A 24621-nucleotide genomic window follows, 5' to 3' on the forward strand; every position below is an offset into this window, starting at 1 on the left:
CTATTGAGAAAAATAACACAATGGCAACCATGGTACTGAAATACCTCATGATGGTATTGAAGACATATTAGTAGCATAATTTACATGGCTAAAAGTCACTTGTGTTTTCATTAGAATAGCTATTAAATCTCAATAACAAAGGAGTAATTTCATCACAACTTTGAGAATAAAATTTCATAGCCAACCAATTTATCTTCCACATGATATTGCAGTAGAAAAATCGTTAGACATGCAAGGTTTTAGAAAAATATTACCTATTTACTTTCCCCAATAAATTCATTAGGCAATCAAGATAATAGGCTGTAAATTATAGGTAAGTATCGAAATGCTCTCATCATTCTAGTGGAAGTCGTTTCTGTTTTAAGCAAAATTTGTATTAAAAAACTGTCATCATGGATTTATAATAATGAAAAAGTATAAATAAATATCCAACATTATAATTTTTAATGGAATATTACAAAGCCTTCATATTATAAGCCTGAAAACATTTACAATCAGAAAATTATATAACCTTAATTGAAAATAGAACAGTAAGATGTAAAATAAAGTGTTCAATGTGGTATCTATTCTATAATAAAATAAAAAATGTTTCTAATGCAGTGATTAAATTTGGGACTTTTTTTTACTTCTTTCAGCTTTTCTGAATTTTTAAATTTTTATCAGCTAAGTTACATGATATCTATTTTTAAGTTACATTATATGTTTTTAAAATATTACACTGAGAAGACATAAAACTGCAATTTATAAGTTACATTATATCTATATAAGTTACATTATATCTGTTTTTAAAATGTTACACTGAGAAGATATAAAATTGCAAATTATATTGCTGGTACCTTATTATGTGACTACTGAAATTGACTATTTGCTAGCTATAGAGCTGATTCACTTGTTTAGACTGTGTTTTAGCAAGAAACATGGTGTAAGAACGCATTTTAAAATGTGAAAGTAAGACAATGTGGAAGTAGATGAGGTTCCAGAAAATAGAATAAAAAGGAAAAAGCAGTTGTGATTATATTAATCATGTGAAGATCTTCTTATACTTGTCATTTCACTATTTGTATCACTATTCAAGATCAGATACCAATTTTCTGAAGAAATGTACAGACTTATTTAAAGAAAATCACCCATAAAATAAACATAATTAAACATTCTTCCAATTATTTCTTCTTGTAGCACTAATACTTCTTAAGATCTTATGCCAAACCAATACAATTCACTAAGTTTAATTTATTTATTACACAGATACAGATATTCATTACAGCTTCTTCTTATTTTGAAAAATAAATTCTTTTTTTTTTGATATTTATCTAAGAAACATTTCTTTCAAACAAAATACATTTACTCTGGAGACTGGCAACAGCCTAAATGCTCTCATCTGTGGTAGAAGACATAATATTATGGGAAATATTTCCATAATAAAATATATAATCTTAATAAATATATAATCAATATATTCTTTATATATTTATGAGGATTAGAAAGAAAACAGTCTTTAAGAAACATAGGAGCATACAATAAATGTGACAGACTTGAGTGATGACATAATACTGTGTTGTCTGTGATGGTGACACAAAACAGCAAAGGACACAAAACTGTCAGTCTTGTTGTTTATCTTCTATCTGAAACTAATGAAAGAAGGAAGGTGATTGACAGCATGTAGACACAGACACTGTTTTAGACATACAGTTGTTACATTTTACACATACATAAAAGTACTATCTCGAAGGTTTTAAAGATGCTTTATCTCTCTAACTTTCTAAGATGTTGTCTTTACTTAAAAATAATAATAAGGGAATTTATAGTATTAGCATACTAAATGTTATATATTATCACTCTTAGAAAGGACCACTTTTTTCATAATTTGTGAATTTTATGCTGCTATTCATTCTTTTAGAACCTATCCTTTTAAAAAATTGTACATACTTGAACCTGTAAGAAATGACTACTTCTTAATATAGTATCTATATAGAATGAAAACGCATTTGTGCATGTGTGTGTATGTGAAATCTATGTGTTTGTGTATGTGTGTATGTATATGCACATATTTATGTCTTCAAGGAGAGAGAGTAGTGCAGTTGTGGTGAAAGTAGAAAGAGAATAATGGAGGCAAATGGAAAAAAAACAAAACAAAGAACACATAAAATGTGAATTCTCTTTTATAATATATATTTTTTCAAATACATAAATTATTAATTAAAACATTCCTTCAAAACACTGAATATGTATAGAGGAAGTTCTAAAGAAGTAGTAAGTACCTGTACTGATTTTTAAGAGCTTGCAATTTATTTGAAGGAGACTAAACGTACAGATATAAAATACGTAGGTGATAATTGCAAAACAACGTGAAAACAAGTGAATGATAATGTGGCATAAAATTCAGAAATCAGAGCTAGGGATAGAATGTAATTAAATAAGACTCTAATGAATCAAGAGGACTGTTCTGGAAACTTTGAATATGGAGTTAGGCCACTGACTGACTAAAACATGCAAAAGGATTTTAAATGTCAAATAACTAGCTCCAATAAAAGAAAAGATGGACTCAGTAACAGGTGAGTAGTCCAGAAAAGGTATCAGTATTTCAGCATAAACAAATGTACGCTGGTCTCTTGCCACCCACACTTACTTTGCTTTTCTTAGTAAAATGTAAGTAATTACTGGTAGGCAAACAAAACTTGTCCACTTTGGGGTTTCTCTTCATTTATTTATTTATTTATTTATTTATTTATTTATTTATTTATTTATTAAGACGGAGTCTCACTCTGTCTCCCAGGCTGGAGTGCACTGGCACGATCTGGGCTCGTTGCAACCTCTGCCTCCCGAGTTCAAGCATTTCTCCTTTCTCAGCCTCTCAAGTGGAGTTTATTTTCTTACAGCTGCCTCTGTTCATGGTATCCCACCTACAAACCTGCCTGTTCCAAAATTCTATTTATTTTGAAAGGCTATATATCTCATAGTTTGGCATGAAAATGTCGCTTTCCACTGTCACTGAAATGTCTTATTTCTTGGAATTCTTTCAATATAGTTCTCATTTCAGATTTATCCATGTCTATGATTTATTATAATTTCCTGTGATAATATTGTATCTATTGTAGTTTAAGTTGCGTAAAAGTAGTATTGTGTATTTATCTGCATCCATCTCACAGCTTAACTACCAGCTGTAACGTAACACAGCTTAAATCACAGTTTAGGGTCATGAAACATAGACATGGTTAAAAACTTTTCAAAAATTTCATATTCATATTATCATTTGCTGAAATAAAACTTTTTTCTACATGCAAAATTTTCAAAAATGTTGCTCCTGAAAATGTCAGTATAATGCACTAAGAAGTTATTTGTCTGTATTTCATTTCATATTTTACCAATAAACACTCATTCCATCAAGAAAAACTGATTCAGATGTACCATGATCTCCTCATAAGGGAGTGTAGGAGTTCATATTTTTGCTCCATGCTTTCTTTGCAAACACATAATAATAAAAATATGAAGAATAAAGCAACATACACATGTTTTATTTGGAGGACTAATTTTTAAAATAAGCAGAGAAAACCAAATAAAATGAGAATTGCAGGTATGCTTAGTTGCAGGTCTGAAGTTTGTTCCTAGAGAATAAAAGAGACGTGCTCCCAGACAGAAACAGAAGCAGGAATAGAAAGTTGTTGAAGCCAGGACCTGGAGTGAGGCTCTCCAACTCTTTGAAGGAAGCTAAGAGTAAAAATTCAAACCACCTGGGCCATGGCTTCAAACAGCTAGCAGGGAGAACACCGACACAGCTTTATAATCAAGAACCAGTCAAATTGCCTCTCTAACTGGATCACAACGCCCTGCCTAAAATGTCTTGATTTAAAAAGTGGTTCTGGGCTGGGTTCCCAGGGAGTTAAATGACTATAGAGATAAGATAATGCTCAACCACAAGACAGGAAGAGCGAGTACAGAGGTGGGAAGTGAGAGTTGGAATAAAAAGAAGGAGGAAGGCTGGAAAAAATATACCAAAACAATTCTGGCTTTTGAGGAGTATCCAAAGAAAAGTGTATAAAAAATGATATTGTGTATCAGTTACACAAATAATCTAAAGTGTGTTTAAGATGCTTCCAGTAATAAATGAAGTAATAAAGTCCATTAACATAAAGTAAGAAATTATAAACAAAGAAATTTTTAAAAGGTTAATATGTAAAGAAGTAATTTTAAATAGTGTTAGAAAGCACAGTCACTTAAACTATAATTGAATTATTAAATTTGTTGCTGTTGTTGAAATATTTAGTGGCAAATTATTCAGAAAGACAAAGTTATACTACAAATGTGATAACAGTTGAACAACCAGAGGCTCAGCTGACAGCCTCCAGTGCATATAGCAAAAAGAAAATCCAGCATAACTGAATGGTGCAGTAGTATCATTTCAATAAATAACTGCTGTAACTTACCCAAAATTGAAGGAATACTTAACAAGGGGAAGTTACAGGCAAATTCGTCATGAAGATAAATGCAAAGAATACTAAACAAAATATTTAGCAAACTGAATCTGTTAGTGTAATTCATTCTTCCTGATTTGGGTTTACTTCAGTAATGCAAGGTATTTATAATTACAGAAAAAGTAACCAATGCATTTTGACATACTAACAAAATAAAGGAAGAAAAGCCCATAACTAACTTAAAGAAGGCATAAAAGTATTTTATAAAATTAATAACAATCATGATACAACTCTTATGAAACTTCGAAGAAAAAGGAACTGGTGGTTTTACTTTTCATGCAGATGATCATTCCAATCATTCTCCCAGTTCCTGGACTCTCGTCCTAAGATCTCAGTCTTTACTCTTTCTCAGTCACTCTGTGGGCATGCTCTTCACTTTTTCATAAACAATACATGCAGCCCTTCCATATTCCACACGTTCTACTTGCTGACCACCAACTCCCATCTCCCCAGTCCACTCTCTCTGGGACTCTAATGCAACCACCAGAACATTTCATTCTTAGATGCTATTACACTTTCATTGCCATTCAAGCCTCTTGTGTCCTCTTTTCTGATCTTATTTGGCTTAGATTTTATGATCTATTGAGCAAATACGTATTATCAAGTGCTGTTTAGGGGTTCTTGGTGGCACTTTTGTGACCAAGATCACTTTCTGTTTCAATCATTTTTCTGCTACTATAACAGAATACTGCAGACTGGGTAATTTATAGAGAAAATAGATTTATTTGGCTCATGGTACTGGATACTGAGAAGTCTAACATCAAAAGGCTGCTTTCTGCTAAGGGCCTTGTGCTGCATTATCCTATGGCAGAAAAGCAGAAGGACCAGCAAGCACGTGAGACAGAGAGAAAAAGAGACCCAAACGCCTGCAATGACTAACCCACTCCTGTAATAAGGGCATTAATCCATTCAAGAGGGCAGACCCCTCATGACTTAATCACCTCTTACATGCCTCATCTCCCACTGCGATGACATTGGCAATTGAATAGCCCCAAGATTTTGGAGGCGACATTGAAACCATAGCAATCCCTTACATTCCCTCTCAACTTTCTCATCTCTGGCTTACTTCAATATCTTCACTTAGAAAGACCACATGTGAGTCAGACAAAATTCACTCTACTCCCCTACTCATGCCTATAGCCTGCATATAAAACGCTTTCCTCGGCCGGGCGCGGTGGCTCACGCCTGTAATCCCAGCACTTTGGGAGGCCGAGGCGGGTGGATCACAAAGTCAAGAGACCGAAACCATCCTGGCCAACATGGTGAAACCCCATCTCTACTAAAAATACAAAAATTAGCCGGGTGTTTGGCACGCGCCTGTAGTCCCAGCTAATTGGGAGGTTGAGGCGGAAGAATCGCTTGAACCTGGAAGGCGGAGGTTGCAGTTAGCGGAGACTGCGCCACTGGGCTCCAGCCTGGTAAGACTGCGTCTCAAAAAAAAAAAAAAAAAAAAAAGCTTTCATCTTATCTTATACATCCAAGGCCATCGATATGCTGTCAACGCCCATATTTATGTCTCCAGCCTGAACCTCTTTCCCCAACACGTGACCCATATATTTAACTGATATGACACCTCTACTGAGTACCAATAAGCAGTTCGTAATTAACACGTCCAAAGCAGAGTTCTTGATAGCATTTTCTCTCCAAACCAGCTCTTTTAGTTTTCCACATCTCCATTAATAACTCCGTCATCTAGTTTTTCAGGTAAAAATATTTGAATTGTTTTTATGCCTTCATTTTTTCACTCACTAGACAAGACATCATCAAATACTGGCAACTTTATAATCAAAATTCAAATTTACCACCTATCACTGCCTCTACTGCTTTCACGGTGGACCAAACCATTCTGATATCTTATCTTAATAAACATGTCACTCCATGTTAACTATACATTTCATCTTATAGTCAAAATGACCTAGTAAGACCAGTTTGGCTCCTATGCATTTTCTAGAAAGATTAAATTTGCTATCATTTATATGTGGCAGTAAATAGGTTAATTAAAAGTAATAACGCAAAAAAATTTGAGTTACTGTGACTATCTTAGATAAAATAAACATTAGTATAAATTTATGTTGTCTTCATTTGGGGAACTAATATTGTTACATTGCTTACAATGTAGACAATGTTGGCACAAGCTCAGAAATGTTCTGTAAATATAATTCAATTCTTGTAACTCAAAAACTTTTTCTAAGATTTTAACTTCAATGATCTATGAAAATATACAACATAAAAGATTAACAAACTTCTTAGAATCATCTAGTTAGAGAGATTCTACTCCTCTTATTGAGTTGTTATAAAATTGTATTTTCTTGATAGGCACTCAGAAATAAATAGCAGTGAAGTAATTAAAAGGAGAATAAGAAGTATCCTAATTCTGAGGACCAAAATGGTCAGTTTCATACCTCTGAGTAAAATGGTGAAAGTGAATTCATTGGCATAACATGAAACAGCATTAACTAAAGTAAGTTTTGAGCATAAAATACAAAGAATTATGATCAAAGTGATTTCTCTGACTTTAGTGAAAATAGCTCTGAGAATCAATAAATAACTGATATAATTAATATTTTGTTCAAGATATTTATTAATAAAAATTATTGCAATTGGACAGCATGGAGTAGATTGAAAGGAAGGATGGAAGAGATGTCAATATGAGGTAAGTGATAAAGACAAATGTAAAGGTTTTTGGTAATATACCAGGACATATTACATTGCATTTTCTTTCAAGTTATTTTTTATTTATTTATATTATTAGCTTTGAAAAATATTTTCTTTTATTAAAAACAATATAAATTATAACAAATGCAAAATATTCTATCCATCCCAATATATTTTAATTTGGATGAGGTCAAGAATGATGTGTCTTATTAATCATTATATCTTAGCAGCTCACAAATATTTGTTACATTGAATTTCCCTTTTACTATCACCATCAACAAATATCTACTGAGTAAATAAATATAAGCAAGCATGTTTAAGATTATGTAACCATTTTCTCAAGAATTTGTATCTGCAGCCTGTACCCATCCCCTGACCTCCAGAGGATATACACAACTGCCCACTCCACATCTTCACTTGCTTGAGTAATAGTCATCTCCAATTTAACATGTCTAAAACAGAATTTCCTTATTTTCCTTCCTGAATTTCTCTTCCTGAAATTTTCCCACTCTATTTTATGTGAATTTCATCCTTGCTCAGGCCATAAAGCAGAAAGTCATCCTTAACTCTTATCTTTCTCTCAAATCCTATGACTAACAGTTAACAAATGCTTTTAGGTCTATTTCCAATTACATATCAAGAATTTATAATTTGTAATACCTGTTATGTAATTGGAAATAGACCTAAAAGCATTTCTCACTACCTCTACCCTGACACCCTACTTCAAGCCATAGATATTTCTCACCTGGATTTTTGAGACTCCTAACTGATCTTGCTGGTTACCTTCTATAGTCTCTTTTCAACACAACAGCCAGAGTGATCCTGCCAAAAATTAGCTTATGCTAAGACACATTCAATGACTTCCTGTCCTGCTCACTGTAAACCCTAATATTGTTATAGGGGTCCACTGGACTTTGCACAATCTGCCTCTTTCGTACCATTACTTCTGTGACCTCATATCACTCCCTTCTCCCCCTGCCTCACTCTGCTTCAGCCACATTGGACTGATGCTGTTCCTAGATGACAGAAGCTATATTCCTACTTCAGAGTGCCTGTACTTCATTTTGTGGTGCTTTCACCCCTGGTAATCCACAAAATAAGCTTTCCCACTTCCTTTAAGACTTATGTGACCACTCTGTTTATTATGGTCTGAATGTTTATGTGCCCCTTCCTCCAAATTTTGTATGTGGAAACCCTAACTGTCAAGGTGATGGAATAAGGAAAGGGGGACTTCTGGAGCTAGGATTCCATCATAAGGTCAGAACTTTTGTGAATCAGATTAATACCCTAATAGGCCCTAAAAAAACTCTATTCTCTCTACCTCTCTACACAAGAAGATGTGCCATCTATGAACCAGAAAGCAGGCCCCCACCAGAGACTGAAACTTGATCTTGGACTTCCCAGCCTCCAGAACTATGAGAAATAAACTTCCATTGTTTATAAGTCACTCAGCACAAATAGGACGAAGATACTAAATTTAGTATTGAAATTCCCACCAAACTAACTTTTTCCTCTTGTGTTTTTTTTTCTTCCATATAACAGACCATGAGATAATATAATGTAAATACATGCTACTTATTTATCTTATTATATGACTCCTTCAATAGTCTGTAACCTCCATGTATTCCAAGATTTTTGTTGTTTTGTTCCCTTCTGTGCCTCCTACGTCTGTAAGAGTGTATCGCACAAAATAAGTAACCAAGGAATATTTTTGAATGAATGAATGGATTTTATACTAAGTATGTAAATAGTAGCCATGAATATGTAATGAACCTTTTAAAATTATATAGTGTTCAATCATGTTTCTATACATTAAATATATAGATGTCACAGGCTCACAATATAACAGCTGAAATGAGCTAAAGATATAATTGGCAAAATATCTACTCAAACATTAACAAAAATAAGAATAGGTTATGTTTTAAAAATTTAATATGAGTGTATTAAATGAAAATGGAAACAGTCTGGATGAAAAATTCGTTTATGGTATAGAAACAATATAAATATGACAGTATTTCTTTAGTTAATTTATAAGTTTGCCAAAATTCCAACCAAAATTCTACTGATTTTTCTTTCAAAAATTTACGTGAATGAGAACAACATAAAGACTGAAATAAGGATAACAAAGGAAATGTTTTAAGGTACTCTGAGGGCAGTTAATAAAGGCAGGTACTGCCCTAGCAAGGAGAGTCAGGAAAAACACTCCTGAGAAAGTAGTGACTGAAATTAGATTTGGAGAAGGAAGACTAAGAGTCAACAAAGTGAGTGTTGGAGGATGAGTGTCTAGTGAGAGGAATTTACAGGAAAATTTAATCACATAGAAAAAGGATAACATCACTTGGAAAAGCACAAGATAGGCTGGGCACAGTGGCTCATGCCTGTAATCCCAGCACTTTGGGAAGCTAAGGCGGGTGGATCACTTGAGGTTGGTAGTTCGAGACCAGCCTGGTCAACATGATGAAACCCTATCTCTACTAAATATATGAAATAAATTAGCCAAGTGTGGTGGCACACACCTGTAGTCGTAGCTACTTAAGTGGCTGAGGTAGGAGAATCCCTTGAACCCAGGAGGTAGAGGTTGCAGTGAGCCAAGATTGCACCACTGTGTTCCAGCCTGGGTGACAGAGTGAGATCATCTCAAAAAAAAAAAAGAAAGAAAGGAAAATTTAAAAAAAAAGAAAGAAAAGAAAAACATATATTTCCAATTATGTTTACATACAGAAAGAAATACTGAACGACAATAGGGTTAGTGTCTGAGTAATGGGTTGTGAATAACATTTATTACTTTTTCATCATTTCTATACTTCTCAAATAGTATACAATGAGAATATTCTGTTTTTATACTTTAAAAAGTCGCAAAACAAAAAGTTTTGAGGCTGAGTCCCTCAAATGTGTTCTCTTGTTTGAAGGTATTAAAAACGGCAGCTCACACTGAGTTAAGCTCACTCATTTGGGATATCAGGAGCATCCATTTGTTTATTAAACTATCAAATAGCCTGTTTTGTTACTTGTTTTTGTATGTATCATAGTAGCAATAAGCCACTCCACGCTAAGCTTTGGCACATGATTAATGTGTCAGCATGTAGGTGCTTCAGTGGCCTTTAGCATTCTATTGCTAAAGGTGAACTCAGCAAAGTACAGCAAGATGCATTTGCCAATCCTATAAAAATACAATATAAACTGCTGACCTGCCAGTGCATATAGCATGGAGTAAAGTGTAATTGTATTCAACGCACGTACGTCAGGTAGTAAAGGAGTAGTTTATTATCATTGCAGGTGCAGAAACCTGCCAACATTTCAGCCATCTGGGCTTCCTCAGGGCAGTATACAAGTAAAATATGTGAATGAGATATGTGAGTTGAATTCAGTTTTACTCATTTTTTTTTTCTTGTTATAGGCTTGAAAGAAACTGCTTTATATATTTTGCAAAAGTAATCTACAATGTTAGTTTACTTTAGAAAGCCATCAACTTTTACTGATTTAAGCCCATTATTTTTCTCAGTGAAGTGCTTGTGTCTGAATGATAATGGATGTTCAGATGGCATTTTATAACAAGAAAATTGTGTTAAATGTAATATAGTCAGATAAACAAAGTTATAATTCCTCAGGGATTAATGAACAATCTATCTTTTAACATGTTTCATCAAATGTGATATCAAGTCACAGAGATCCTATTCATTAGCAGTTAAGCATATGCTATCACAACTTATCAGAATATTTCACTTTTAGCAAAAGACACTAGACCGTCTCATAGCTAAAGGCAGAGATATTATGTGAGGCTCTACACTACAATTTTACAGCCAAAACATGTTTATTTCACATCAATGGCTGTCAGATTTGTCTCTACTGCTAACACAAAACTAAGTGAAATGATTAGGACTGAAAGTTAATGGTAGGGTCAATAGTCAGCTTATTATTCTATTCCCTTGGTAACTCATTACCTACAAGCACCCAAAATAAGGGAATTAAAATTAGAGTTTTGTTTTGTATTGCTCTGGCTCACAATGCAAATGTTAGTAAACAAAGGTGTTTATTCTGTTTTTCTTTTTAATCTGCACTGCTGATGGTGGTAAAAAAATAAATTCAATTAAATTTAAACTATTTTAATGCTAAAGAAAACAATGACACCAACAGCTTCTCATAAAAAAAAAATAGTGTTAAATATTAAGATCTAAGTTTGTGGGAATGCTATTTGTTTTTGTCAAATATTGATTTTATTTTATTTTTTAAAATTTATTATACTTTAAGTTCTGGGGTACATGTGCAGATCATGCGGGTTTATTACATAGGTATATACGTGCCATGGTAGTGGTTTGCTGCATCCATTGCCCCGTCATTACATTAGGTATTTATCCCTCCCCAATCTCCCAACCCCCTGCTATTCCTACCCTAGCCCCTCACCCCACAAGGCCCTGGTGTGTGATGGGGAATGCTATTAAGAACTGACTGCATTATCTCACCACCACTTTGTTCTTTCTGTCCCTTTAAATGAACCAGGAACACCTACACAGTGAGCCTGGAAGTTACCCAACACTTTGGGATGCTGAGGTGGGAGGACTGCTTGAGTACAGGTGTTCCAGGATACAGCGAGCTATGATGGCACCACTGCACTCCAGCCTGGGCAACAGAGTGAGACTCTATATCTAAATAAATAAACAAATAAACAAAAAGGACAAAAAGTTTATAGTAGGCACGGAGGACTCTGCCACAAGTATTCTCTAAATCTTCGCTGTTAAACCCTAGATTCCCTCAGCATTTCCTAGGGCTATAGGACATTTTGGCTAGCACCTTGATTCTCTGGCATATGGTCCCTTAGCTTGTTTATTTTGACCCATCTTTGACCTCATCCTCTACAGTGAACTGAATGTTTCCTTTTGTCCAGAAGTCATATTTTGAAATCCCAACATACTAATGTGATGGTATTAGGAAGTGGGGCCTTTAGGTGATTAGATTACAGGAGTGGAGCCCTCATGAATGGGATTAGCATCCTTGTAGAAGAGACCCCACAGAGTTATCTCACCATCTTTCTGCAATGTGAGGATATAATGAGAAAACTGGTCTACAGCCTGGAAGAGAATATGACCAGAACCCAACTATGCTGGTGCCCTGATTTTAAACATCCAATCTTTAAAAGAAATAAATAAATCTCTGTTGCTTGTAGCTCAGTTAGTTTCTGACACTTGGTTATAGTAGCCTGAACCAAGACAACATCCTTCAGAAAGTGTTTTCCGTGGTTTATCCCATGATGCCGATTTGCCCATCGTGCCCTGATACAAAATGGGATAAAATAATATTTACTTAATTTCCCAAACATTGATTCTTTATCTTAAATGTGATTTATAGGCAAGTTTTTGTTTTTACTGTATTTATATAGACTAGTATGATGGGATAATTCTTCATTTTGTATTTCAGAGTACCAAGAGTTAATTCAATTGAACATTTTCAACATATTATTTAATATCAAACCCTAAATTGGCTCATTTTGCCATTTCCAAACAATTCATTATTAAGCATAACATATTAATGTCAGTAATCCTTGACCATATTTCTGATAGTAACTTTACAGTATAGAATACAAAGAATTTATTAAATAGTCTATGATGCTTCTGAAGAAAAACTGCATAGCATATAGTTTGATATAATCTATTACTAAGGGAAAGTGTTCAATCAGTTTAGGTAATTAAATAAGTCATGTTTACAGCAGATTTGGAGAAACTGGCCAAAATCTAATAGATCCTTTATGAAAGAGTACAGAGTACTTAACTACATGTGTGCTTTTTTCTTTTCAACAATTATAAAATGTGTGGTTCAGCATCTCAATAGAGATAAAATAGATTAACACAGATATCTGAAAGGAATAAACCTAAAATATTTATGCAGTAGTAAACTAATAAGTTATGTAGTAGAATAAATATGCTATTTTTTTTTTTTTTTTTTTTTGAGATGGAGTTTCACTCTTGTTACCCAGGCTGGAGTGCAATGGCGCGATCTCGGCTCACCGCAACCTCCGCCTCCTGGGTTCAGGCAATTCTCCTGCCTCAGCCTCCTGAGTAACTGGGATTACAGGCACGCGCCACCATGCCCAGCTAATTTTTTTGTATTAGTAGAGACGGGGTTTCACAATGTTGACCAGGATGGTCTCGATCTCTTGACCTCGTGATCCACCTGCCTCAGCCTCCCAAAGTGCTGGGATTACAGGCTTGAGCCACCGCGCCCGGCTAAATATGCTATTTTTAATAACATCTATCTAAGTGGAACTACACAAGCTTTATACTGCTTTGCTGCCAATAACCACCAAACTCTAGCAAAAAGAAGAATCTCCTTATTACTATAAATGGAAGGGTGCAGTTTCAATAATTGTAAAGAAGGTCAGGAAATTAAAGAACAAGTATGAACTAACTCAGTGTTGCATTGATGTCTCTTTTAATTAACCCATAAATAGTATAAAATTAGTTAAGGTTAAAATATATTTTAAAATAAAAAATATCTTGACATCATTAATGAAAGAAATAATATTTTGTCACTGTCTTGAATAAATCCCACATTATATCAAAAAGAGATGATCGAAAATCTATATGCTGTATCATTGGATTAAAACATGCTGGAATTTAGTATGAAATGTTTAATTAACAAGGGAGCAGCAGCATCACCGGTATGTAATGACAGGTGCATGTATTATTTGTTAGGCTCGTCTGAAGGGTAGTGCATGTACTCTCAAGTAATAGGTTAGAGGTCTGCTTGGGGTAAGGAGACAGACCCAAGGACAAGCTTGAGAGCAACAGGTGCTGATTGTACTGTGTTCTAGTGAGGATGTGTCTTGCTCATTGCCAGACACTTTGTTTGCTGGGCAGCAAGTTGAGTGGAATAGGAAGGTAACAGATGGAACAAAACTGTGTAGTTCTGGAGAATGGAGGAAAAGATGTTGTAGGAAGAGGGAAGAAGAGTCTGAAGATCAGTTGAAAATCTCCTGGGGTGTCGTGGAAGGCAAGAGACTTTTGATGAAATCTGATAAAAAGATTCCTGTAGGTATAAGGTAGAAACGTCTCCCTCTCACTATGGAATATTCAGTAAACTCTACATAATATATGCAAATGTAGAATATTCTAGGTCAATGTGGAGAGTTACTAACGTCTTCTCATTTATGTTGTTAAATGGCAAATAAACAGGGAGTACAGGTGGACATCTGAGCTGGAGACATGACATACACACCCACATTATTTTTATAAGCACTTTTAGAGTGGTTGTGGAATATAGTGAAAGAACTCCAGTCTGTTATCTACTTACTGAGTTGCCAGGATAAACGAGCAAGTAAGTACTTTCTACAGAGCTTTATAATTTTTTTAAAAAAATTATCAATAAAATAACATTATGTACTACTATATCCTGGAAATGAGGAAGTTCTGGAGTCAGCTGACCATGTATGCATCTGTCTCTTTTACTAACTTGTAAAGTTTTTAATGGGCGCTGGCTCATCATTACATCACCACAAAGCTTTGGACAGTATCTTTATTTATACACTTAAACATCTGCTAAATAAAGAAGGAGGTTAGCTCCTGAAAAAGTCAGCCCTTTAGTAATGACCTAGAAAATTCTGTTCTGTCTTTTTTTAAGTGGAACTTCAAGCACTGTACTATTTTAATTACTAATAACATTTACATTTTATTTTCCTTCATTTTGAATTTTCTGTTAAAGAGATGTAAATAAACTATTGCTTATTTTCTTGTGATTTCTCTTAATTATGCAATGATTTTTTTTTTCATCTCAGAGAAGTTTCTCATTTGTTTTTATTTAAGAAGCATTTCATATTTCACTAAGTGGCTCACTCTTTCTCTCTTTTTTGAACTATTACATATTTACAAGTGGAATAAAAGGAAAGTAACCATGCATGTCATATTCATTTTAATTATGACATTCCAGCAGTTTAATAAACCAAGGTAAGAAAATTATTTAGTTTATTTCATAATTTTATACATTTAAGAGTTTGATATAATTTTTGTTTAATTGCCTACAATTTTGGATTTCAAAAATAAAAACTGAAATATTTAAAATACATAAATGTTCTATTAACTCTTAGTATTTCTTATACGTTCTGCCCCCTTTCTTTTTCTTCTTCTCCTTCTTCTTCTTCTTCTTCTTTTTTTGTTGTTGTTTTTGTTGCTTCTCCCAACCCTCTGGTTTCTAATGACACTTTTAATATCTACACAATTGGTTATGTAGAAAATGTAAGTTTCTTTCTGTCTATGATGTTTAATCTCTCTTTCTCAGCTGCCCAGTCATCTAGAACTTCTACTTATGGTTTTAATTACTGCTAATTTTCTAATGATAATTCTGGCAGAGACAGGACTTTTTTTTTTTTTTTTTTTAAGAAATATTGTTTAAAACTAAATCACCGGCCCACCTGTCGTTTTAAAAGAGTTGCTGCCTATATCCAGGAATTTATGCTTGAGTTTTAAATATTGTATTTTTATTAGTTTTAAAGTAAATATTTAAAAATACACTTTAAATGACCAACTTTTTCGTTCAAAAAAGAATAATTATTAGATGTTAACATCCATTAATTGATTCAGCAGAAAATGTATTGATTGAATGTTTTTTGCCAGGTGTGGGTAACCCCCCATATAGGTACTGAGGAAGGAGAGCTAAGAAGAATCCTGGCACAATTAGTGCCCGAAGAATATCTCAGTTTATAGTGTTACTACTCAGTTATTTAACTATATATAATCCTCTATATATCATATATTAGAATAAGTGCCTAAAGAATATCTCACCACTCAGTTATTTCCATATATATATATATATATATAAAACTATATCTTAGTTCATTATTGGAGGAATGCCTAGAGTAGACATGGTACAGAGCATGAATTAAGGAATAAGCAGCTTATAGTTGGAGGAATGTCTGGAGCAGACACAGTACAGAGCATGATTTAAGGGAAAACAGTTATACCAGGACAAGAATTCATGGCCCAGGCAGCAGCGTTCAATATCATAAAGATACCCGCTGTATGGCAGGCTTGGGGCAAGAACCACTCCTCCTAATACAGGAGTTGTAGGACCTTGCTCCAGTTATTGTGGAAGGCTGCCCTCAGACCGGCAATCCCTCAAGCATCCGAGAGCTTAAAAACCCCTCTGGATAACCATACCTTGATGACTGTGAACGTTATCAGCTCTTGTTACTGTGCTGCCCAAAATATATCTTCCTATAGAACTCATTGGAAGCTTCTAGCAGGTGGTGGTAGACCCTGACAGCTCTGTCACTGCTGTGTGACTTAAGCATCCTCCTATAAATATGCTTAGGAATAGTATGCCCATAGATAGAGGTATTGCACACTGCACCCTCTTCACTGCACACGGCCCGCCTCCATGCCTCCGTGACCTAATGGGGGTGGACTCCTTACTGCACACAGCCCACCTGCTTGCCTCAATGACCTAATGGGGGTGGACCCTTTGGTGTGCACTGTCCACCTCCTAGCTTAGGTGACCTGATGGGTGTGGACCCCTTGTTTTATTGCTCACGACCCTATCACTATCCTTAAAGATGACTTCACTCACTACCCTGCCCCCTAACCTATATACAATAAATACAGGTGCTTCAGGACATTCCGGGCCTCGCCTGTCTCCGCTTATAGGTGGCGTGGCCCCCCCGAGCCCAGCTGCATTTTTCTTGTACTTCTGTGTCCTGTCTCTTTATTTCTCAGATTCTGCGCCTTAGCACGGCATAAGGGACACCCCACGACCCTGTGGGGCCCTTAGCCCTACACCAGGTGCTGGGTTAGATGATGGGGCTACAAGGAACGAACTTTCCAGAAAGAGTACATCATCTGTAAGCAAATAAGTATAATTCAAAGAGTCTAGGTCCTGTTCAAAATTCTGTGCAAAGTATGATGATAATTAGATACATTTTAGCTAAAAAGTAACAAAACACAATTTTGTTACAAAAGGTATTTCATGTCTCTTTTCTTTGGCTTTATGCTCTAAAATTATGTTTCTAGATTTACAGTATCTTCACACCTTTATGTCCTTGTCCCCATCCTTGTATATTGATACAGTTTTTTCTCTCTCAATATTTCCTGTTAAATATTTAAATATAAAGTAAATTTTCTGACTTTTGTGAAGACAAATTGTAGAACTATTCAACTGAACCACTGTATCTCACTTTAATATCCATGAATCAATGAGTATTTATTTAAAGTCCATTAGAGTGTTACACATCTTAAAGGATCTGAAAGGAGATTAAGACAAGATCTTTGTCTGCTACCAGCTATCAGTCTTCTGGAGAGAGAAAAGACAAATATACATGTCTCGTTAAAGTCTCTAATCCATTTATCTATTAATTCATGAATGCATGGAACAAACATTTATTGAGTGCCTGTTATGTACTTGGAGCAAATATAGGCACAGTATTTTATTTCCAAGAAAGCAGTGTAGAGGGGCCAACTAACATATGGATGGTATATTTAAAAAGTAAACATGCAGTAAACAGTACTCTCTTTACAGAATAAATGAAAATCCAACTCATTACAGATAAGAAAAATTATATGTGGAAGGAAAGAGCAGTTATTTTAAAGGCTTTTGCAGTAACACAGATAAGCTTTAGATCTCCAGATCCATATAGGTACATAAAATTGTCATGTAGTTATATTACAAGAATCTCAAACTTAAGAAACAGTTAAAATAAACCACTTAATTATTCAACTTCCTTCACACCCAAACCCTTCTGACATACATTTTTTCTCCATCATTCTTCATTAATTCACCAAATATCATCGCCATCACCTAACTTGGTGAAGAAGAAAATTCTTGGTGTCTTTATTTTCTTCACCTCTTATATACATAGATCTGTAGTTTCTACTTCTAAAATCTCTTTAGATTCTGTCTAGTTCTGAACATCCCATCTGCCACCACTCTGCTCTGAGTTTAGCTAACTGTTACGTAGCTTTCTGGTCTCAGTTAAATGTAATTTTGAAGAGACACCAACATTCACACTATAGTATCTAGTATGACAAAGTCTTTGATAGTAGAATATTGATTTCAGGAAATTTACATTAAGCTGCACTTATTCTCAGACAAATTTATGAAAAAATGATAAAGTAACTGAAATAATAGAATAGAAATATTTTCATTTTCTTTGTATTTTAAAAAGTGATACAAAATTTGGCCCTAAAAATTGTTCTAGTTCCTAAGAGGAGATTTGAATTGTTTTACAGACCTCAAATATTGTAAGTGGCTGGACTTTCATTCACCCTTGTTTGTAAAATGATTTTACATGAAAAGACAAATAGTAGAACAACTGCGAACAATTTAGGAAAAATCACTCTGACAGAGAATTCACAGCTGGAAAGATCTTCACCTTCCTTTGCTTACTTCAATTAATCATGAGAAACAATTGCAAAATGTCACAACTGTCCTCTAGCCTCTAAATTTAAACAGGAAATAGACAGCTCATTTAATTATGAATTTTCTTGCAAAACATATTCCAAAGCATATGTTTATTTTAAACAGACACAATTAAAATGTTTTAGTGTGTCCTGTAAAATTTGGGGGCATAAAATGACTAAAAAGTTTATAGTGGGGGAAAGACTTTTAGGGTTACATTGGAAGTGCCACATGCCTAAGTTTATGTGCAAGAGATGATTACTCTCAACTAGGTCAAATTATAAATAAGACCCTTCCCTCAAAAGAATTTTCAATGTCCCTCCCATTGCTGCAGTGTGCTAGAGGTCTTAGCATCCAGCAAAAGACTGAATAAACTCAGATTAGAAAGACAGAGTGACGATATTCCAATTACATTTATATTGTAGGCAACCAACCATGCGCAAAATATATTGGAAGAAATCTTTGCTTTCACAAAGCTTTCTCAAAACACTGAGATTAAACTTACAAAATGAAACCTTCAGCATTTGAAGATATAATAATAAGAACTTTATGCAAACAGAAATAACTCAGAGATAACAGATACCCACACACAGGCATAGGACACAGAATACTCCAACCAACAAAGAGAAAGGAACATCTTATGACAATAATTGAAACAGACCAGAACAGAGAGCGGGTATGTAGCCACACTGATGAAGTTTGCCTTTTTTTTTTATGTACCATAATTTGTATTACTGTAACTGGCAGGTACAGCGATATTATCCTCTCAGCCCTTCTAAGGCAGATAAAGCCTCTGTTTCCAGCTACATGCAGCCTTATCTATTTACACTAGTTTGTTGTCATATAAATATTGTCATTTTCTATCTGTGTCAAGACCTGAAAACATTTGAGAAGTATTGAGTTAATGAAGAGTAAAATACACTAAATTGTCCTTCCTTTTTACAAATTCTGTCATCCTTAACAGTTCTTGATGGTATCCTGAATTAAAAACACCTTCAGTTATAATGATGTAGAATAGTGTGTCCCAAACTTGAAATGTCCCTGTTAAATCATTTTCTTTGGTGATACTCTGTTTGCAAGAGTTTTTGAGAGAAAAGTCTCTGAGAAGCGCTATATCGAATTTATTCATTGTACTCTCAAATCTAGCATTTACGAAATTTGTGCATATAATATGCCAGAGCATGGGTATTAAAGTCACGTCCCAAAATATTCCACAAAAAGAAGATAAACAAACAAATAAATAATCTCCCTAGCTTGGAAATCCTGATGCTAAACACTTGGAGTGACTTACATATATGATGATTAATACTCCGAATTTGGTGTTCATGTTGAGCTAACCAGATACATAACAAAGAAAGATGTTTCAGCAGGATCTATTTTTAACAAAATAAAAATGTAATTGTATTATATTCACAATATTAAATTAGATGTGACTTTTGCCAAATTCTGAAGCTGGAAATATTTTTGGGGAAAAAGTTAGTTTGAAATTCCAGATATGTTTTACAAGACCAGAATGCTGGTTTTTATTTAGAGGAATTCATTTTGGGCTAAAAGGCTTTAGAAAATAGAAATACCAAGTTCAGTAAACAGTAGCATATATATGCTTCCTAAGGTAACAGTATTTGCTCAAACAGAGAACATCATGAGGTCATTATTGTTAAAACGATATAGTTCTAGGAAGGTGTGTAATATTATTATTTTTCATAATATTACTAAGACTGACTATAATAAGTGAACAGGTCAATAGCATTTCCTGTGTATAAATACGAATTTGGCTCGCATTTATGTAACACAACTGTAACAGAAATAGCTTGCCGTCCGCTAGAATCCAGGTTCCTTCTGCCTTTCTCTGGAACTGTCTCTAGAAGCAGTGGCCCAGAGAGAAATTACATCCCACAGTTCATTTTCATCTCTTGGGACTTTGTGAATAATTTTTACTTAATGGAATATGAGAAGTATAGACTGGGCCGGGCGCGGTGGCTCAAGCCTGTAATTTCAGCACTTTGGGAGGCCGAGGCGGGTGGATCACGAGGTCAAGAGATCGAGACCATCCTGGTCAACATGGTGAAACCTCGTCTCTACTAAAAATACAAAAAATTAGCTGGGCATAGTGGCGCGTGCCTGTAATCCCAGTTACTCAGGAGGCTGAGGCAGGAGAATTGCCTGAACCCAGGAGGCGGAGGTTGCGGTGAGCTGAGAGATCACGCCATTGCACTCCAGCCTGGGTAACAAGAGCGAAACTCCGTCTCAAAAAAAAAAAAAAGAGAGAAGTATAGACTGCCTGGATTCATATCTTAACTCTACCAATTTTCAGATGTGTGAATTTAGTAAAATTATTTAAATTTGTTGTAGCCTCAATTTTTTTCAGCTGTAATACAGAATAATAAAGAAATCTATTTCTAATTTGGTCATGATGAAATTAAGTAGACCAGTGGCTGACACATAGTAACATAACATTGTTCATTAAATAAAATCAAAGGAAATATTTTCTCATAATTTCTTACAGTTATTTTATTAAATTTGGGTTCAGGGAAAAATCATTTAAATGCATGACTTAGAAAAAACAGTAAAAATAAGATTTACTGTATTTTTTATTATGACTGAAGTTAAGAACTCAAACCAAAGTGAACCATGTACTAATACAGGTGGTAACAAGATTGCCAGAAAATAAAATATGATTATAAAAAATATTCTATTTCATTAACACACTTATCTTAAATTTGTTATTGCACAACTCAAAAACTCACTGAAAAATAAAATTTAGGTTGTTACACTTTTTAAAATTTCTAGTAGTTATTTTATAGCTTAATTATCTCCTTCTAGAAATTTTGTATTGTATACAACTAAGAGGAACATGAAATGCATCTAGCTGAATATACATTTTAAAATATAATAATAGAAGAAATAAGGAAAACAATAAAATCATACCCTAAACTTTTGTCATTTAAGATTGGGGGTGAGACATGATGAATCCAATACTGAGATAACAATTATTGATAATTGGTGCATATAGTAAAAATATACAGGTTTTTAAGTTGTAATGGAAGAATTATCTTAGATACATTTTCTTGCTGATCTACTCCGTTTTTATTAATTCCCACAGCCAATCCAGATAGTTCACTAGGGATTAGCTAATATGCAATGAGAAAAATGTTTCAAAAGAGAATTGATCACCAGTAATTAACTCAAACTTTATGAATATAAAAAGAAAATTGACTACTGAATAATAAGGAAATGTATTAATTCCACACAGAAAATTAAACAAGGAGGCAGTTACATGATTATTTTTATTTTTATCACATAACTAATAAATTAAGACATAAGACATCCTAATACAATAGTAGAAAATAATAGTGGGCTAGAACTGGTTCAGCCATGGGGGCAGTAGATAAAGGCATACTTTTATCTCTGAGTAGCAAATAATCGATAATCTAAACTTTACATTCTTCAGAGTTATAGCCCTAAATTAATTAAAAATATAATTGTTCATTCATTAATTTGCCTTTCAATAGACTCTGGCTTTCTTTGATGTCAACATATGATAGAAGCTTATACCCATATCCTTGTTTGGTCAACTCTCCCACTTTATTCTGAGAATGATTTGACAGTTTCTATTGTACCAATAGGTACTCTAAAGCAAATATGTAGCTCATTAAAATAGAAATTACATGATATATTTTTTGTATTTTAAACAGTTATTTCTCCAAAAACATTTTTAAGATTAAGTAATTTAAGTCATTTTAAGTAATAAAATCCACTGTTGTGCAAAGTAACATTTCCCAAATAAAGCAGTTGAAACGTTAAAGCTTAAATTCTGATGCCCATATTTTTCTGAAATCCTGCCATGTGATATTCACTGGGTAGGTGATTTCTTATGTTATTCCAGCAAATCTTATCTAGAACACTGCAGTAAAAATGGTTAATTTTTTGAGATTCATGTAGATACCAAATTAATGGAAAACATATCATTGATAACTCATTGTTTTTGTTTTGTTTTACTTTGCTACTTAAGCAGATAAAAAGCCTCATACTGTGTTCTAGATTTTGTTGGTGATACTATGCTAATAAATCTATAATGTGTAAATTAGTACACTAGAGTGCAAGTTATTAACAGCCTGGCACACTGCTAATATCAACATCATTACTGCTTTTTGCCCTAAATTACATCAGGAGTTCCCTTGAAGTCCCTGGTGCTGGTATGGAAAATACTGTGACTTGCAACTAATATTGATTCACAGTGCTTTGGCAATGAAATTCAGCAGTGCTACCGATTAAGCAGATATCGTCTTAATCCTACACTCCTTTTGGTGGGGCTCTATGTTTGTCATCATACTCTCTCAATGGCCAAAGGACAAAATAAACACAAAATCTTATATTTTAATGTATTTATTTAGAGATGGTGTCTTACTCTGTCTCACAGACTGGAGTACAGTGGCATGATCATAGCTCACTGCAGCCTTGAACTCCTGGGCTCAATCAATCCTTCTACCTCAGCCTCCCAATTACCTGGGACTACAGGCATGCACCGCCACACTAGCTGAGTTTTTTCTCTGTAGAGAGAGTTTGACTATGTTGCCTAGGCTGGTCTTAAACTCCTTGCCACATGCAATCATCCTTCCTCTCATAGTGCTGGGATTACAAGTGTGAGCCACCACACATACCCTTAATCTTGAAATGTATTTTAATTTGTGCTTAACTGAAAATATTTCCATACCCTTAAAACTCAGTATTTTTTAGCAATGTATTTCCTGAATAACCTGACTCCTGACATCCAAACCCATATATTCTAGATATCTCCAATCTGAGAGTTAGTTAGGAATTGGCATATAAGAAATTGAAACAAAAGCTAAATCTACTTGTTCCCAAGTGTTCCTCTATAGAGCTCTGTTGCTCAGTTGTCCTAGAGGACAATGGGTGCTTACCATATTGACTGAATGATTAAGTAAATTAATGATTGTTGGCTTTTCTAAATTAAGTATTTAGAAATAGAAATATTAAATGCAAGGCTAAAAATATGCCCAATGGTCATTTTTAACTAAAAATGCAGTAATGTCTCTATTAATAAAAAACCTTCTACTGTTATGACCCTGTGTGTTATAAAGTTTGATACTTTATATAAAATATATAAGGGTAATAACATTTCAGAATTCAAAGGGCTTTGCAGAACTACTCTGAGTCTCTCCTATGAGAAGTTTGGCCTGTGCTTGCTTTCTTTTATTTGGAATTCTCCTCTGTCCTGGAATAGCCCAGGCAGACCCACAACCAACCCCAGTAGGACCCCAGCTCTACAGTCATAAGAGTTTAGTATAAGCCCAAGGCAACCAGTGTACCCTGATACGAGGACAGCACCAAATCCCAGAGTAACCACCACCAAAGCATCCCTAAAGAAACCCAACTATTCCATCCAGATTTCTAAACACCATGTTAAAAGTAATACTGTTTCTTAAGATTTTATCATCTCTTATTACATATAGCGTTGTAGTATTCTGTAAGAAACATATTGTAGAAACAGGATTAATGATAGCCTTAAGGCCCATTCAAACATCCCGCAGGGCCTACACTAGGTGTCACTTTGCACATGATACAATCTGATATAATTTGACCTGACCCGGGATTTTCCAACTCTGGCCTGGGATTACCATGTCTTTGTGACAATGAGACCTAAAAACTTTGGTTGCTCTACAGATGAGGCCACCTCAGCACAGGTACACATTTCATTAATCTTAAAGCTTAACTTTACAGAAATAGCTTAAAATTATTTTATGAAATAAATATCTAGTAAGTGATCTGGACTGAATATAGTTATAAAGAAGAAGAAGGAATCTTTCAAATTCTAAGAATGGACTCCAGAGGGAGACCTTTCCAGTGAGATGGTCATCTGACCCCTGACTGTACCTGGTCAAGGCTACCAGCCTGTCCACCTGTCTCTCTTGTAAGAGTCATGCCAGAATAAGCTGTTTGGATGTGAGATGGTGCCTAAAATTTTTCTTTTCTTTTCTTTTTTTTTTTTTTTAAGAACAATGTTTCACTTTGTCACTCAGGCTGAAGTGCAGTGGCTCAGTCATGGCTCACTCTAGCCTCAAACTGCTGGGCTCAAGTGAACCTCCCATATTAGCCTCTC

At 34.5% G+C, this 24621-nt stretch overlaps 1 protein-coding gene across 3 annotated transcripts in view; it reads right to left on the minus strand.

Moving 5' to 3' along the window:
- Positions 1-24621, minus strand: part of CADM2 (cell adhesion molecule 2) — a 1089430-nt gene that overhangs the window by 191823 nt on the left and 872986 nt on the right. The gene's annotated exons all lie outside the window — the stretch shown is intronic.

Source organism: Aotus nancymaae, unplaced genomic scaffold, assembly GCF_030222135.1.
Source record: "Aotus nancymaae isolate 86718 unplaced genomic scaffold, 86718_ANA_hifiasm-v0.15.2.pri h1tg000022l_1, whole genome shotgun sequence".
Classification (NCBI taxonomy): domain Eukaryota; kingdom Metazoa; phylum Chordata; class Mammalia; order Primates; family Aotidae; genus Aotus; species Aotus nancymaae.